This window comes from Arachis hypogaea, chromosome 1, assembly GCF_003086295.3.
Source record: "Arachis hypogaea cultivar Tifrunner chromosome 1, arahy.Tifrunner.gnm2.J5K5, whole genome shotgun sequence".
In the NCBI taxonomy this organism is placed as follows: Eukaryota; Viridiplantae; Streptophyta; class Magnoliopsida; order Fabales; family Fabaceae; genus Arachis; species Arachis hypogaea.
The window spans coordinates 91,720,256-91,737,754 of record NC_092036.1 but is presented as its reverse complement, the minus strand read 5'-3'; the positions used below and the strand labels follow the sequence as shown (position 1 = coordinate 91,737,754).

The window sequence follows — 17,499 nt, the reverse complement described above, 5'->3', positions numbered from 1 at the left end:
TCAAAATATTTTCAAAATCTTTTTCTTATCTTTTTATCAAATTTTCGAAAATTAGCTAACAATTAATGTGATTGGTTCAAAAATTTGAAGTTTGTTACTTTCTTGTTAAGAAAGGTTCAATCTTTAAATTCTAGAATCTTATCTTGTAGTTTCTTGTTAGTTAAGTAATTTTTAAAAATTAAATCTTTTTTTTTCAAATATCTTTTTCAAATATATCTTTTTATCTTTTATCTTATCTTTTTCAAAAATTTTATCTTTTTCAAAATTTGATTTCAAAATATCTTATCTAACCTCCTATCTTCTTATCTTTTTCAAAATTTGATTTCAAATCTTTTTCAATCAACTAACTAACTCCTTGTTTGTTTCTTATCTTTTTCAAAACCACCTAACTACTTTTCCCTCTCTAAATTTTCGAAAATTCTCCCCCTCTTTTTCAAAAATTCTTTTTAATTGTTTTAAATTCTAATTTTAATCTCATCTCATCTTTAATTTTCGAAAATCACTAACCATTTTTTCAAAATTATTTTCGAAAATTCCTTTCTCTTTTCTTCTTCTATTTAATTATTTAATTACTAACACTTCTCTTCACCTCTCTTCATTCACATCCTCACATCTCTGCCATCCTCACAGTTGTGTTTCTTTTCCACTCTACCCCTTTCTTCTTCTACTAACATAAAGGAATCTCTATACTGTGACATAGAGTATTCCTCTTTCTTTTCTTGTTTTCTTCTCTTTCTTATGAGCAGGAACAAGGAAAAGGGCACTCTTGTTGAAGTTGATCCAGAACCTGAAAGGACTCTGAAGAGAAAATTAAGAGAAGCTAAATTACAACAATCCAGAAACAACCTTTCAGAAATTTTCGAACAAGAGAAGGAGATGGCAGCCGAAAATAATAATAATAATAATGCAGGGAGAATGCTTGGTGACTTCACAAAGCCAACATCCAAGTTTGATGGAAGAAGCATCTCCATTCCTGCCATTGGAGCCAATAACTTTGAGCTTAAGCCTCAACTAGTTGCATTAATGCAACAAAACTGCAAGTTTTATGGACTTCCATCTGAAGATCCTTATCAGTTTTTAACTGAATTCTTGCAAGTCTGTGATACTGTAAAGACGAATGGAGTTAATCCTGAAGTCTACAGACTCATGCTTTTCCCTTTTGCTGTAAGAGACAGAGCTAGAATATGGTTGGATTCACAACCTAAGGATAGCCTGGACTCCTGGGATAAGCTGGTTACTGCCTTCTTAGATAAATTCTTTCCTCCTCAAAAGCTGAGCAAGCTGAGAGTGGATGTTCAAACTTTCAAACAAAAAGATGGTGAATCCCTCTATGAAGCTTGGGAAAGATACAAGCAGCTGACCAAGAGATGTCCATCTGACATGTTTTCAGAATGGACCCTATTAGATATATTCTATTATGGTCTCTCTGAATTTTCGAAAATGTCACTGGACCATTCTGCAGGTGGATCTATTCACCTGAAGAAAACGCCTGAAGAGGCTCAAGAACTCATTGACATGGTTGCAAACAACCAGTTCATGTATACCTCTGAGAGGAATTCCGTGAATACTGGGGTCCCTCAGGAGAAGGGAGTTCTTGAAATTGATGCTCTGAATGCCATACTGGCTCAGAACAAAGTGTTGACTCAACAGGTCAACATGATCTCTCAAAATCTGAATGGATTGCAACATGCATCCAACAGTACTAGAGAGGTAGCTTCTGAAGAAGCTTATGATCCTGAGAACCCTGCCATGGCAGAGGTTAATTATCTGGGTGAACCATATGGAAATACCTATAACCCATCATGGAGAAATCATCCAAATTTCTCCTGGAAGGATCAACAAAAACCTCAACAAGGTTTTAACAATGGTGGACGCAATAGGCTGAATAATAGTAAGCCATATCCATCATCTTCTCAGCAACAGACAGAGAACTCTGAACAAAATAATTCTAATTTAGCTAATATAGTCTCTGATCTGTCAAAGGCCACCTTCAGTTTCATGAATGAAACAAGATCCTCCATTAGAAATTTGGAGGCACAAGTAGGCCAGCTGAGTAAGAAAGTTATTAAAACTCCTCCCAGTATTCTCCCAAGTAATACAGAAGAGAATCCAAAAGGAGAGTGCAAAGCCATTGACTTAGTCAACATGGCCGAAAGCACAAAGGAGGAGGAGGACGAAAATCCTAGTGAGAAAGAACTCCTGGGACGTCCTCCAAGCAAGAAGGAGCTTCCTAATAAGGATCCTGAGGAATCTGAGGCTCACACAGAGACCATAGAGATTCCACTAAATCTCCTTCTGCCATTCATGATCTCTGACTATTATTCATCCTCTGAAGAGGATAAAGATGTGACTGGAGAGCAAGTTGCTCAATATCTAGGAGCTATCATGAAGCTGAATGCCAAGTTATTTGGTAATGAGACTTGGGTAAGTGAACCTCCTTTGCTCATTAGTGATCTGGATACTTGGATTCAGGAAACTCTACCTCAAAAGAGACAAGATCCTGGCAAGTTCTTGATACCTTGCACCATTGGCACCATGAGCTTTGAGAAAGCTCTATGTGATCTTGGGTCAGGGATAAACCTTATGCCACTCTCTGTAATGGAGAAGCTAGGGATCATTGAGGTGCAACCTGCTTTGTTCTCACTGCAATTGGCAGATAAGTCAGTGAGACAAGCTCATGGGATAGTAGAGGACGTGCTTATAAAAGTTGAAGACTTTTACATCCCTGCTGATTTCCTAATCCTAGATACTAGGAAGGAAGATGATGAATGCATCATCCTAGGAAGACCTTTCCTAGCCACAGCAGAAGCTGTGATAGATGTCAACAGAGGAGAGTTAGTCCTTCAATTGAATGGAGAATACCTTGTGTTTCAAGCACATGGCAATCCCTCTGTGACAAAAGAGAGTAAGCATGAAGAGCTTCTCTCAGTTCAAAGTCAAGAAGAGCCCACACAGTCAAACTCTAAGTTTGGTGTTGTGAAGCCACAACCAAACTCTAAGTTTGGTGTTCAAGCCCCATATCCAAACTCTAAGTTTGGTGTTGGGACTAGACAACATTGACTTGATTGCTCTGTGGCTCCATGAGAGCCACTGTCAAGCTATTGACATTAAAGAAGCGCTTGTTGGGAGGCAACCCAATTTTATTTATCTAATTTTATTTTATTTTGTTTCTTTGTTATTTTTGTGTTTAATTAGGTACATGATCATGAGAAGTCACGAAAAAATCAAAAAAATTAAAAACAGAGTCAAAAACAGAAGAAAAAAATTTTTCACCCTGGAGGACGCACGGGCCGGCGTTCAGCGCCCAGAAGATGCATCTGGCGGGCGTTCAACGCCAGAACAGAGCATCTTCCTGGCGCTGAACGCCCAAAACAAGCAACATCCTGGCGTTTAACGCCAGGATGCGCACGCAGAGGACAATCTGGCGCTGAACGCCAGAAACAAGCTTGAAGCTGGCGTTCAACGCCAGAATCAAGCATCACATGGGCGTTTAACGCCCAGAACATGCACCAATGGGCGTTTGAACGCCAGAATGGTGCATGAAGGCAATTTACACGCCTATAGGGTGAAGGAATGGTATTTCTTTTCACCTCAGGACCTGTGGACCCCACAGGATCCCCACCTCAGGACCTGTGGACCCCACAGGATCCCCACCTACCTTTTCTTTTAATCCTATTCACACTCTCCTAATCCAAATCTCATTCTCAATGTCACCCTTCCCAAAAACCTTCACCAATCACATCAATTTCTCTTCCCAATTACCCCATGCACCATTCACATCAACCTCCTCTTCCCCATAAACCCCACCTACCCCCATTACATTCAAATTCAATTTCCCACCCATTCCCACCCAAAATGGCCGAAACCTAACCCTCCCCCTCCCTATAAATACCTCCCTTTTCTTCTTCATTTTCACACAACATAACCCCTTCTTCTCTACATAGCCGAACCCCCCTTCTCCCTCTCTACTCACATTTTCTTCTTCTTCTTCTTCTACTCTTCTTTTCTTTTTGCTCGAGGACGAGCAAATTTTAAGTTTGGTGTGGTAAAAAGCCTAGCTTTTTATTTTTTTTTTCACCATCAATGGCACCCAAGACCGGAGTTTCCTCAAGAAAAGGAAAAGGGAAGGTAAAAGCTTCCACTTCCGAATCATGGGAAAAGGAGAGATTCATCTCCAAGAGCCACCAAGACCACTTCTATGATGTTGTGGCAAAGAAGAGGGTGATCCCTGAGGTCCCCTTCAAGCTCAAAAAGAATGAGTATCCGGAAATCCGACATGAGATCCAAAGAAGAGGGTGGGAAGTCATAACCAACCCCATGCAACAAGTCGGATTATTGATGGTTCAAGAGTTCTATGCTAATGCATGGATCACTAGGAACCATGATCAAAGTATGAACCCGAATCCAAAGAACTATCTCACAATGGTTCGGGGGAAATACTTAGATTTCAGTCCGGAAAATGTGAGGTTGGCGTTTCATCTACCCATGATGCAAGGTGATGAACGCCCCTACACAAGGAGGGTCAACTTCAATCAAAGGTTGGACCAAGTCCTAATGGACATTTGTGTGGAAGGCGCCCAATGGAGAGTAGACTCCAAAGGCAAACCAGTCCAACTAAGAAGACTGGACCTCAAGCCTGTAGCTAGAGGATGGCTGGAGTTCATCCAAAGATCCATCATCCCTAAAAGCAACCGATCTGAAGTTACTGTGGATCGGGCAATCATGATTCATAGCATCATGATTGGAGAGGAAGTAGAGGTTCATGAAGTCATAGCCAATGAACTCTACAAAATAGCTGACAAGCCTTCATACATGGCACGGCTAGCCTTCCCCCACCTCATATGCCATCTATGTTATTCAGCTGGAGTTATCATAGATGGAGATGTCTCCATTGAAGAAGACAAGCCCATCACCAAGAAAAGGATGGAGCAAACAAGGGAAGTCCTTCACGGCCCCCAAGGAGAACATGAGGAAGTTCATCAACAAATGCCTCATGGAATGCACTTTCCTCCCAACAACTATTGGGAGCAACTCAGTACCTCCTTAGAAGACTTGAGCCAAAACGTGGAACAACTAAAGGTGGAACACCATGAACACGCCCTCACTCTCCAAGAAATAAGAGAAGATCAAAGAGCTATGAGAGAGGAGCAACAAAGGCAAGGAAGGGACATAGAAGAGTTGAAGAACATCATTGGTCCTTCAAGAAGAAGACGCCACTAGAGGTGGATTCATTCCTTGTTCTTTATTTTCTTTCTGTTTTCGGTTTTTAAGTGTTATGTTTATCTATGTTTTTGTGTCTCTACTTCATGATCATTAGTGTGTAACCATGCCTTAAAGCTATGAATAAAATCCATTAGTCTTTCACCTCTCTTAAAAGAAAAATGTTTTAATTCAAAAGAACAAGAAGTACATAATTTTCGAAATTATTAGTGAATTTGATTTAATTATATTGATGTGGTGGCAATAATTTTTGTTTTCTGAATGAATGAATGAACAGTGCATATTTTTGATCTTGTTGTTTATGAGTGTTAAAATTGTTGGCTCTTGAAAGAATGATGAACAAAGAGAAATGTTATTGATGAACTGAAAAATTCATGAATTGATTCTTGAAGCAAGAAAAAGCAGTGAAAAAAAAAAGTGGCGAAAAAAAAAATAGAAAGAAAAAGCAAGCAGAAAAAGCCAATAGCCCTTAAAACCAAAAGGCAAGGGTAGCAAGGATCCAAGGCTTTGAGCATCAATGGATAGGAGGGCCCAAGGAAATAAAATCCAGGCCTAAGCGGCTAAATCAAGCTGTCCCTAACCATGTGCTTGTGTCATGAAGGTCCAAGTGAAAAGCTTGAGACTGAGTTGTTAAAGTCGTGATCCAAAGCAAAAGCGTGTGCTTAAGAGCTCTGGACACCACTAACTGGGGACTTTAGCAAAGCTGAGTCACAATCTGAAAAGGTTCACCCAGTTATGTGTCTGTGGCATTTGTGTATCCGGTGGTAATACTGGAAGACAAAGTGCTTAGGGCCACAGCCAAGACTCATAAAGTAGCTGTGTTCAAGAATCAACATGCCTAACTAGGAAAGTCAATAACACTATCTGAAATTCTAAGTTCCTAGAGAAGCCAATCACTCTAAACTTCAAAGGAAAAAGTGAGATGCCAAAACTGTTCAGAAGCAAAAAGCTACAAGTCCCGCTCATCTAATTAAATTAATATTCATTGATATTTTGGACTTTATAGTATATTCTCTTCTTTTTATCCTATTTGATTTTCAGTTGCTTGGGGACAAGCAACAATTTAAGTTTGGTGTTGTGATGAGCGGATAATTTATACGCTTTTTGGCATTGTTTTCATATAGTTTTTAGTAAGTTTGAGCTACTTTTAGGGATGTTTTCATTAGTTTTTATGTTAAATTCACATTTCTGGACTTTACTATGAGTTTGTGTGTTTTTCTGTGATTTCAGGTAAATTCTGACTGAAATTGAGGGATTTGAGCAAAACTCTGAAGAAGGCTAACAAAAGGACTGCTGATGCTGTTGGATTCTGACCTCCCTGCACTCGAAATGGATTTTCTGGAGCTACAGAACTCCAATTGGCGCGCTCTCAACGGCGTTGGAAAGTAGACATCCAGAGCTTTCCAGCAATATATAATAGTCCATACTTTATTCGAAGAATGACGACGTAACTTGGCGTTGAACGCCAAGTACACGCTGCTGTCTGGAGTTAAACGACAGAAAAACGTCATGATCCGGAGTTGAACGCCCAAAACACGTCATAACTCAGAGTTCAACGCCAAGATATGCCTTAGCACGTGAATTCATCAAGCTCAGCCCAAGCACACACCAAGTGGGCCCCGGAAGTGGATTTATGCATCAATTACTTACTCATGTAAACCCTAGTAGCTAGTCTAGTATATATAGGACATTTATCTATTGTATTAGACATCCTGGATTGTAAATTGAATCCTGTGATCACGTTAGAGAGGGCTGGCCATTCGGCCATGCCTGGACTCTTTGCTTATGTATTTTCAACGGTGGAGTTTCTGCACACCATAGATTAAGGGTGTGGAGCTCTGCTGTACCTCAAGTATTAATGCAATTCTATTATCTTTTATTCAATTCTCTCTTATTCTTATTCCAAGATATTCATTCGTACCCAAGAACATGATGAATGTGATGAGTCAGATTACCCTCATTATCATTCTCACTTATGAATGCGCGTGATTGACAACCATGTCCGTTCTACATGCAACAGAGCTTGAATGCGTATCTCTTAGATTCCCCAACAGAATCTTCGTGGTATAAGTTAGATAGTTGGCGGCATTCATCTGGATCCGGAAAGTCCAACCTTGTCTGTGGTGTTCCGAGTAGGATCCTGGGAGTCCGAAAAGTCCAACCTTGTCTGTGGTGTTCCGAGTAGGATTCCGATCATGAATGACCGTGACGTGCTTCAAACTTTAACCTGCTGGGCGTTGGTGACAGACGCAAAAGAGGGATTCTATTCCAGTAGGAGCGGGAACCAACCGGTGATTAGCCGTACTGTGACAGAGTGCGTTGCATAGTTTTCACTGCGAGGATGGGATGTAGCCATCAGCCACGGGTGATGCCTCCAGACTGGTTAGCTGTGCGAGTGACAGCCGCACAGGTTATTTCCCCGTGAGGAATGAAAGTAGCCACAGTTGATGGTGAACCCCTATACAAAGCTTGCCATGGAAAGGAGTAAGAAGGATTGAGTAGAAGGAGTAGGAGAGCAGGCGTCCAAGAGCTCTACAGCATCTCCATCCGCTTATCTGAAATTCCTACCAATGAATCTGCATAAGTCTTCTATCCCTTTTATTATTCCTTTTTATTTATTATAATTACAATTCCTCTTTTTTCTGCCTGACTGAGATTTGCAAGGTGACCATAGCTTGCTTCATACCAACAATCTCTGTGGATTCGACCCTTACTCACGTAAGGTTATTACTTGGACGACCCAGTACACTTGCTGGTTAGTTGAACGAGATTGTGAAGAAAATAAACAATGCCCTCAGAGTATACATCTTTTATAAATACATACAAGTGATCACAATTTCGTCCACCAGGAAGCATCATAGGATCTATGGTAATAGTGCCCGGGAGAGGGATTATGAGCTTGTCGCTCCTGATTCTGATGAAAGGGTTTGTTTTCCTACCTCCATCGAGGGAGAGTGTCCCTTCTTCTATGCCTATGAATATTTTTTCAGTCAGTTGGACATTCCTTTTCCTTTTACTGCTTTTGAGACCGACCTGTTGTGGTCGTGTAACATTGCCCCATCTCAGCTTCACCCGAATTCCTAGGGTTTTGTCAAGATCTTTCAGCTACTTTGCCAAGAGTTAGGCGTAACACCTTCTCAGACTCATTTCCTTTATCTGTTTGTTTCTGCCAAGCCTGGTGGTTCTTCCTAAAATAAAGCTTCCTGGGTTTCTTTCAGGTCTGCCCAGGGCCATAAAGTTTTTGCCATGTATAACGAGTCCTATAAGGATTTTAAGAATTACTTCTTTAGAGTTCGTGCTGTTGAGGGGGCCCGCCCCTTTTTTCTTGATGAAAATGATGAGCATTCTTTCCCTCTAGAGTGGCAGAAGGATGTGAGAGTGTCTCGGTATACATGGGAGATGCTTGACGAGGTTGAGCGTGCTTTTGTTGTTGTTCTTGAGGATTTATGGGGGGAACCACCCCATCTTGATACAAAAAGGTTTTTGAATGACCCGTCCTTGGTTCGGACTATTTTGGGTACTTGTCTGACTTGTTTCTGTACTTGTTTTCTTAGTTTTGCTTCCTTTTCTTGTGATTGTAACCCTTTACTATTGCTGATTTTGTATTTGCAGAGACGTCAAAAAACAATGACTCCATGAAGGCCTTCAAAAAGGCAAAGAAGGCAACTGCTGCTCAAAATATCTCGGCTAAGATGGCCGGAGAGGGATCTTCTCAGGTTCCAGTGAAACCTCCTGTGCCGAGTTCTCCCAGGCCGAGGAAAGCAATTCCTATTCCTCGGGTTCGTCTGGTTGATCCTCCACAAACTTCTGCCACTGCTTCTGGTGCTCCTCCTAGTAAGAAGCAAAAAACAATTGAGCCTTTCAACCTTGATGCTCCTGACTTTGATGCGGTCGAGTTTGTAGATTAACAAATCGGTCCTTATGGTGTCCTCCCTATGGATGACGTGTCACTTCTTCATCATTTTGATTATATAACTCGAAGTAGTATCAAGATGGCACACATGGGAGCGGCCCTGTATCGAACTGCTCAAAGTCTTCCTCTCCATGCCACCAAAGCTTTTATGGAGGAGGCCAAACGGGAGTTTGATTGGATAAAAGGCTTGAAGAAGGAGCTTGAAGTGAAGGTGGCCAAGTTGGAAAAAGATATGGAGAATGAGAAGGCGAGTTCCCTCTCTTTGGCTGCCTCTGTGAGGCTGGCTGAAGACACGGCACTGAGGCATAAGGATAGCTATGTCACATCTTATCGGGAGGGAATGCATCTGAAGGAGGAGTTGGAGAACGTCCGAGCTGATTACTCCGAGCTCCAGGGTTATCTTGTTGGCAGTGTAACTACTGCCTATGAGAACCTGAAGGAGCAGGTTCGGGTTATTGCTCCTGAGGCCGATCTTACTCTCTTCATCCTGGACAATATTGTGAGGGATAGTAAGATTGTCCCTGATGACCAGGATGATGATGATGTTGAACCTCCCCTAGTGCCTTCTATCAAGGTGTCGACCTCCTCGGTTCCTCTAGTTATGTCTGATCCGGATTGTCAGATTTTGAACCGGGATGATGGAACTGTAGATGCTGTGCCTATTCAGACTCGCCCTCCTTCTCCCTGTACTGATGCTGCCGGGAAGGCTCCCGATCTTTGCTGATCTTCTTTTTAAGTATTTGTGTAAATAGCCCGATTTGTGGGCTTTTGAACTGTTTTATTATTTTGTTTAACTGCTGACGTTTTTTAGTTGCCTGCCTGGCAACTTTTACTTTGAAAAACAAAAGTAGCTTTCTGAGGTAGATTTTGGTGGCCTCTTGAAGCTTTATTATACTATGCTTTTATTGCGCTTTAACATGGTATCTCTTTTGGTTTCTGAGAGTGTTGGAATCTTGTTGCTTGGCTTCTTTGGATTGCTTTTGTACTTATTATTTGTAACTTGGATCCTTTGAGGCCGTGACTGTATGGGTCCGACTTGTTTCTCGGTTTTCTCGCTTTTGCTTGTATTTTTAGCGCCCCATAACCGATTTCTTTGTGTTGGTCCCCTTCTAAGTTATTTTTGTAATCCTCTTTCTTGGACTTTTGTCAGGTCTCTTTCAGGGATTACTTTTATTACTTGTATTGTAGGAGACCGAATTCGTTAGGTCGATCTCTTCTAAGTTATTTTTGTAATCCTCTTTCTTGGACCTTTGTTAGGTCTCTTTCAGGGATTACTTTTATAACTTGTCTTGTAGGAGACCGACTTCGTTAGGTCGATCTCTTCTAAGTTATTTTTGTAATCCTCTTTCTTGGACCTTTGTTAGGTCTCTTTCAGGGATTACTTTTATAACTTGTCTTGTAGGAGACCGACTTCGTTAGGTCGATCCCTTCTAAGTTATTTTTGTAATCCTCTTTCTTGGACCTTTGTTAGGTCTCTTTCAAGGATTACCTTTATAACTTGTCTTGTAGGAGACCGACTTCGTTAGGTCGATCTCTTCTAAGTTATTTTTGTAATCCTCTTTCTTGGACCTTGTCAGGTCTCTTTCATGGATTACTTTTATAACTTGTCTTGTAGGAGACCGACTTCGTTAGGTCGATCCCTTCTAAGTTATTTTTGTAATCCACTTTCTTGGACCTTTGTTAGGTCTCTTTCAGGGATTACTTTTATAACTTGTCTTGTAGGAGACCGACTTCGTTAGGTCGATCTCTTCTAAGTTATTTTTATAATCCTCTTTCTTGGACCTTTGTCAGGTCTCTTTCAGGGATTACTTTTGTAACTTGTCTTGTAGGAGACCGACTTCGTTAGGTCGATCTCTTCTAAGTTATTTTTGTAATCCTCTTTCTTGGACCTTTGTCAGGTCTCTTCCAGGGATTACTTTTATAACTTGTCTTGTAGGAGACCGACTTCGTTAGGTCGATCTCTTCTAAGTTATAGCAATTCCTCTTTAACAGGGTTGGCCAGACCTCTTTCCAGGGATTTGCTGATAACTTGGGTTGACTTGGTCCGATTTTTTAGTGTCAGCCAGTCTTTTTAAGTTATTATATAGCAATCCATAAGACCTCGTCAGGTTCTTTTTGAGATCACTTTCGATAACTTCTTGCATTATTCTGTGTTCATCTTTGCCGATTTGTAGATGGTAGTTTCTGTCCTGGTTTGATCGTCCTTTAGGTGAATCGCGTTTTCACCTTTGTCGGATGATCATTCCTATCGAGATCGTACAGTGAATCTGTTCTTCACTTTCTGTCGATCTGTTGCTTTATAATCAGATGATGAATGCTTCAGATTAATGCGTCTTGGGAATTTTTAAAATATCTGAAATGTATTTTATTCAAAGAAAGTGCAAATATATACATGCGGGAGTTTTTCCTACCCTTAAGTCGGATTAAATCTCAGTCTTAATGCCTCATTAAAAAATCTTTTCAGGAAAAAGAGTGCATCTTGTGATGAGATATTTTACCTTTCCTAGCTATAGTACCTTCTTAGGTTACAGGCGTGCCATGATCTGGGAGTTCTCGTCCCTCGAGTTCGGACAGTCTGTAGCAGCCCTTCTGGTGCACGAAATTGTGATCAATACTTTTCACAACTCAAATAATCCCCGGTAATGAATCCAAAAACTTGGTATTCAACACCATGGCATAAACACAATTTCGCACAACTAACCAGCAAGTGTACTGGGTCGTCCAAGTAATAAACCTTACGCGAGTAAGGGTCGATCCCACAGAGATTGTTGGTATGAAGCAAGCTATGGTCACCTTGTAAATCTTAGTCAGGCAAACTCAAATGGGTATGGTGATATGCGAATAAAACATAAAGATAAAGATAGAGATACTTATGTAATTCATTGGTAGGAATTTCAGATAAGCGTATGAAGATGCCTTCCCTTCGGTCTCTCTGCTTTCCTACTGTCTTCATCCAATCCTTCTTACTCCTTTCCATGGCAAGCTTAAGCAAGGGTTTCACCGTTGTCAGTGGCTACCTACCATCCTCTCAGTGGAAATGTTCAACGCACCCTGTCACGGCACGGCTATCCATCTGTCGGTTCTCGATCAGGTCGGAATAGAATCCAGTGATTCTTGTGCGTCTGTCACTAACGCCCCGCCCTCAGGAGTTTGAAGCACGTCACATTCATTCAATCATTGAATCCTACTCAGAATACCACAGACAAGGTTAGACCTTCCGGATTCTCTTGAATGCCGCCATTAGTTCTTGCCTATACCACGAAGACTCTGATCTCACGGAATGGCTGGCTCGGTTGTCAGGCGAGCACTCGGTTGTCAGGCGATCAACCATGCATCGTGTATCAGGAATCCAAGAGATATTCACCCAATCGAAGGTAGAACGGAGGTGGTTGTCAGTCACACGTTCATAGGTGAGAATGATGATGAGTGTCACGGATCATCACATTCATCAAGTTGAAGAACAAGTGATATCTTAGAACAAGAACAAGCGGAATTGAATAGAAGAACAATAGTAATTGCATTAATACTCGAGGTACAGCAGAGCTCTACACCTTAATCTATGGTGTGTAGAAACTCCACCGTTGAAAATACATAAGAACAAGGTCTAGGCATGGCCGAATGGCCAGCCTCCCAATGATCTAAGATAGCATCAAAACAAGGATAACTACCCAGATATCTCAATACAATAGTAAAAGGTCCTACTTATAGAGAACTAGTAGCCTATGGTGTACAGAGATGAGTAAATGACATAAAAATCCACTTCCGGGCCCACTTGGTGTGTGTTTGGGCTGAGCATTGAAGCATTTTCGTGTAGAGACTCCTCTTGGAGTTTAACGCCAGCTTTGGTACCAGTTTGGGCGTTTAACTCCCATTCTTGTGCCAGTTCCGGCGTTTAACGCTGGGAATTCTGAGGGTGACTTTGAACGCCGGTTTGGGCCATCAAATCCTGGGCAAAGTATGGACTATCATATATTGCTGGAAAGCCCAGGATGTCTACTTTCCAACGCCATTGAGAGCGCGCCAATTGGGCTTCTATAGCTCCAGAAAATCCGCTTCGAGTGCAGGGAGGTCAGAATCCAACAGCATCTGCAGTCCTTTTTAGTCTCTGAATCAGATTTTTGCTCAGGTCCCTCAATTTCAGCCAGAAAATACCTGAAATCACAGAAAAACACACAAACTCATAGTAAAGTCCAGAAAAGTGAATTTTAACTAAAAACTAATAAAAATATACTAAAAACTAACTAGATCATACTAAAAACATACTAAAAACAATGCCAAAAAGCGTACAAATTATCCGCTCATCACAACACCAAACTTAAATTGTTGCTTGTCTCCAAGCAACTGAAAATCAAATAAGATAAAAAGAAGAGAGTATGCAATGAATTCCAAAAACATCTATGAAGATCAGTATTAATTAGATGAGCGGGGCTTTTAGCTTTTTGCCTCTGAACAGTTTTGGCATCTCACTCTATCCTTTGAAATTCAGAATGATTGGCTTCTTTAGGAACTCAGAATCCAGATAGTGTCATTGATTCTCCTAGTTAAGTATGATGATTCTTGAACAAAGCTACTTATTGAGTCTTGGCCGTGGCCCAAAGCACTCTGTCTTCCAGTATTACCAACGGATACATACATGCCACAGACACATAATTGGGTGAACCTTTTCAGATTGTGACTCAGCTTTGCTAGAGTCCCCAATTAGAGGTGTCCAGGGTTCTTAGGCACACTCTTTTTGCCTTGGATCACAACTTTATTTCTTTTTTTTTCTTTTTTTCTTTTTCTTTCTCTCTTTCTTTTTTCGTTTTTTTTTGTATTCACTGCTTTTTCTTGCTTCAAGAATCATTTTTATGATTTTTCAGATCCTCAGTAACATGTCTCCTTTTTCATCATTCTTTCAAGAGCCAACATTCATGAACCACAAATTCAAAAGACATATGCACTGTTTAAGCATACATTCAGAAAACAAAAGTATTGCCACCACATCAAAATAATCAAACTGTTATAAAATTCAAAATTCATGCAATTCTTTTCTTTTTCAATTAAGAACATTTTTCATTCAAGAAAGGTGATGGATTCATAGGACATTCATAACTTTAAGGCATAGACACTAAGACACTAATGATCACAAGACACAAACATAGATAAACATAAGCACTAAAATTCGAAAAACAGGAAAATAAAGAACAAGGAAATTAAGGAACGGGTCCACCTTAGTGATGGCGGCTCTTTCTTCCTCTTGAAGATCCTATGGAGTGCTTGAGCTCCTCAATGTCTCTTCCTTGTCTTTGTTGCTCCTCTCTCATGATTCTTTGATCTTCTCTAATTTCATGGAGGATGATGGAGTGTTCTTGATGCTCCACCCTTAGTTGTCCCATGTTGGAACTCAATTCTCCTAGGGAGGTGTTTAGTTGCTCCCAATAGTTTTGTGGAGGAAAGTGCATCCCTTGAGGTATCTCAGGGATCTCATGATGAGTGGGGTCTCTTGTGTGCTCCATCCTCTTCTTAGTGATGGGCTTGTCCTCATCAATAGGGATGTCTCCCTCTATGTCAACTCCAACCGAATAACAGAGGTGACAAATGAGATGAGGGAAGGCTAACCTTGCCAAGGTAGAAGACTTGTCCGCCACCTTATAAAGTTCTTGAGATATAACCTCATGAACTTCTATTTCTTCTCCAATCATGATGCTATGAATCATGATAGCCCGGTCTATGGTAACTTCGGACCGGTTGCTAGTGGGAATGATTGAGCGTTGGATAAACTCCAACCATCCTCTAGCCACGGGTTTGAGGTCATGCCTTCTCAATTGAACCGGCTTCCCTCTTGAATCTCTCTTCCATTGGGCGCCCTCTTCACATATGACTGTGAGGACTTGGTCCAACCTTTGATCAAAGTTGACCCTTCTAGTGTAAGGATGTTCATCTCCTTGCATCATGGGCAAGTTGAATGCCAACCTTACATTTTCCGGACTAAAATCCAAGTATTTCCCCCGAACCATAGTAAGATAATTCTTTGGATCCAGGTTCACACTTTGATCATGGTTCTTGGTGATCCATGCATTGGCATAGAACTCTTGAACCATTAAGATTCCGACGTGTTGAATGGGGTTGGTAAGAACTTCCCACCCTCTTCTTCGGATCTCATGTCGGATCTCCGGATATTCACTCTTTTTGAGTGAAAAAGGGACCTCGGGGATCACCTTCTTCAAGGCCACAACTTCATAGAAGTGGTCTTGATGCACCCTTGAGATGAATCTTTCCATCTCCCATGACTCGGAGGTGGAAGCTTTTGCCTTCCCTTTCCTCTTTCTAGAGGTTTCTCCGCCCTTGGATGCCATAAATGGTTATGGAAAAACAAAAAGCAATGCTTTTACCACACCAAACTTAAAAGGTTTGCTCGTCCTCGAGCAAAAGAAGAAAGAAGAGAGTAGAAGAAGAAGAAATGAGGAAGAAGGGAATGGCTTTGTGTTCGGCCAAAAAGGGGTAGAAGTGGTGTGTATGTTGTGGGAAATGAAGGAGTGAAGGAGGGTTTATATAGGAGTGGGGGAAGGGTAGGGTTCAGTTATGTATGGGTGGGTTTGGGAGGGAAAGTGGTTTGAATTTGAATGGTGAGGTAGGTGGGGTTTTATGAAGGATGGATGTGAGTGGTGAAGAGAAAGATGGGATTTGATAGGTGAAGGGTTTTTGGGAAAGAGGTGTTGAGGAGATTGGTGAATAGGTGAAGAAGAGAGAGAGTGGTGGGGTAGGTGGGGATCCTGTGGGGTCCACAGATCCTGAGGTGTCAAGGAAAAGTCATCCCTGCACCAAATGGCAAGCAAAATTGCGTTTTGTGCTAATTCTGGCGTTAAACGCCGGGCTGGTGCCCATTTCTGGCGTTTAACGCCAGCTTCTTGCCATTTTCTGGCGTTTAACGCCAGTATGGTGCCCCTTTCTGGCGTTAAACGCCCAGAATGGTGCCAGACTTGGGTGTTAAACGCCCAACAGCTAGCCTCACTGGCGTTTAAACGCCAGCACGCTCTCCTCCAGGGTGTGCTGTTTTTCATTCTGTTTTTGCTTTTTTCACTGATTTTGTGACTTCTCATGATCATCAACCTACAAAAAATATAAAATAACAAAAGAAAATTGATAAAATATAACATTGGGTTGCCTCCTGATGAGCGGATAATTTGTACGCTTTTTGGCATTGTTTTTAGTATGTTTTTGGTATGATCTAGTTAGTTTTTAGTATATTTTTATTAGTTTTTAGTTAAAATTCACTTTTCTGGACTTTACTATGAGTTTGTGTGTTTTTCTGTGATTTCAGGTATTTTCTGGCTGAAATTGAGGGACCTGAGCAAAAATCTGATTCAGAGACTGAAAAGGACTGCAGATGCTGTTGGATTCTGACCTCCCTGCACTCGAAGTGGATTTTCTGGAGCTGCAGAAGCCCCATTGGCGCGCTCTCAACGGCGTTGGAAAGTAGACATCCTGGGCTTTCCAGCAATATATGATAGTCCATACTTTGCCCAAGATTTGATGGCCCAAACCGGCATTCAAAGTCACCCTCAAGATTTCCAGCGTTAAACGCCGGAACTGGCACCAAAATGGGAGTTAAACGCCCAAACTGGCATAAAAGCTGGCGTTTAACTCCAAGAAGAGTCTCTACACGAAAATGCATTAATGCTCAGCCCAAGCACACACCAAGTGGGCCCGAAAGTGGATTTTTATGTCATTTACTCATCTCTGTACACCCTAGGCTACTAGTTCTCTATAAGTAGGACCTTTTACTATTGTATTTAGAGATCTTTGGATCATTTTTCGATCTTAGGATCATCTTTGGACATCTAGTTCTTAGATCATTGGGAGGCTGGCCATTCCGCCATGCCTAGACCTTGTTCTTATGTATTTTCAACGGTGGAGTTTCTACACACCATAGATTAAGGTGTGGAGCTCTGCTGTACCTCGAGTATTAATGCAATTACTATTGTTCTTCTATTCAATTCCGCTTGTTCTTGTTCTAAGATATCACTTGTTCTTCAACTTGATGAATGTGATGATCCGTGACACTCATCATCATTCTCACCTATGAACGTGTGACTGACAACCACCTCCGTTCTACCTTCGATTGGGTGAATATCTCTTGGATTCCTGATACACGATGCATGGTTGATCGCCTGACAACCGAGTGCTCGCCTGACAAACGAGCCAGCCATTCTGTGAGATCAGAGTCTTCGTGGTATAGGCTAGAACTGATGGCGGCATTCAAGAGAATCCGGAAGGTCTAACCTTGTCTGTGGTATTCTGAGTAGGATTCAATGATTGAATGACTGTGACGTGCTTCAAACTCCTGAGGGCGGGGCGTTAGTGATAGACGCAAAAGAATCACTGGA

At 41.4% G+C, this 17,499-nt stretch overlaps 1 non-coding gene across 1 annotated transcript; it reads right to left on the bottom strand.

The window, feature by feature from the left end:
* Positions 1–1,278: 1,278 nt before the first annotated feature.
* Positions 1,279–1,382, bottom strand: LOC112714661 (small nucleolar RNA R71). Its single transcript, XR_003159319.1, has one exon. It is a non-coding gene; the product is annotated as a small nucleolar RNA R71 (small nucleolar RNA).
* Between the last annotated feature and the right edge of the window lie 16,117 nt (positions 1,383–17,499).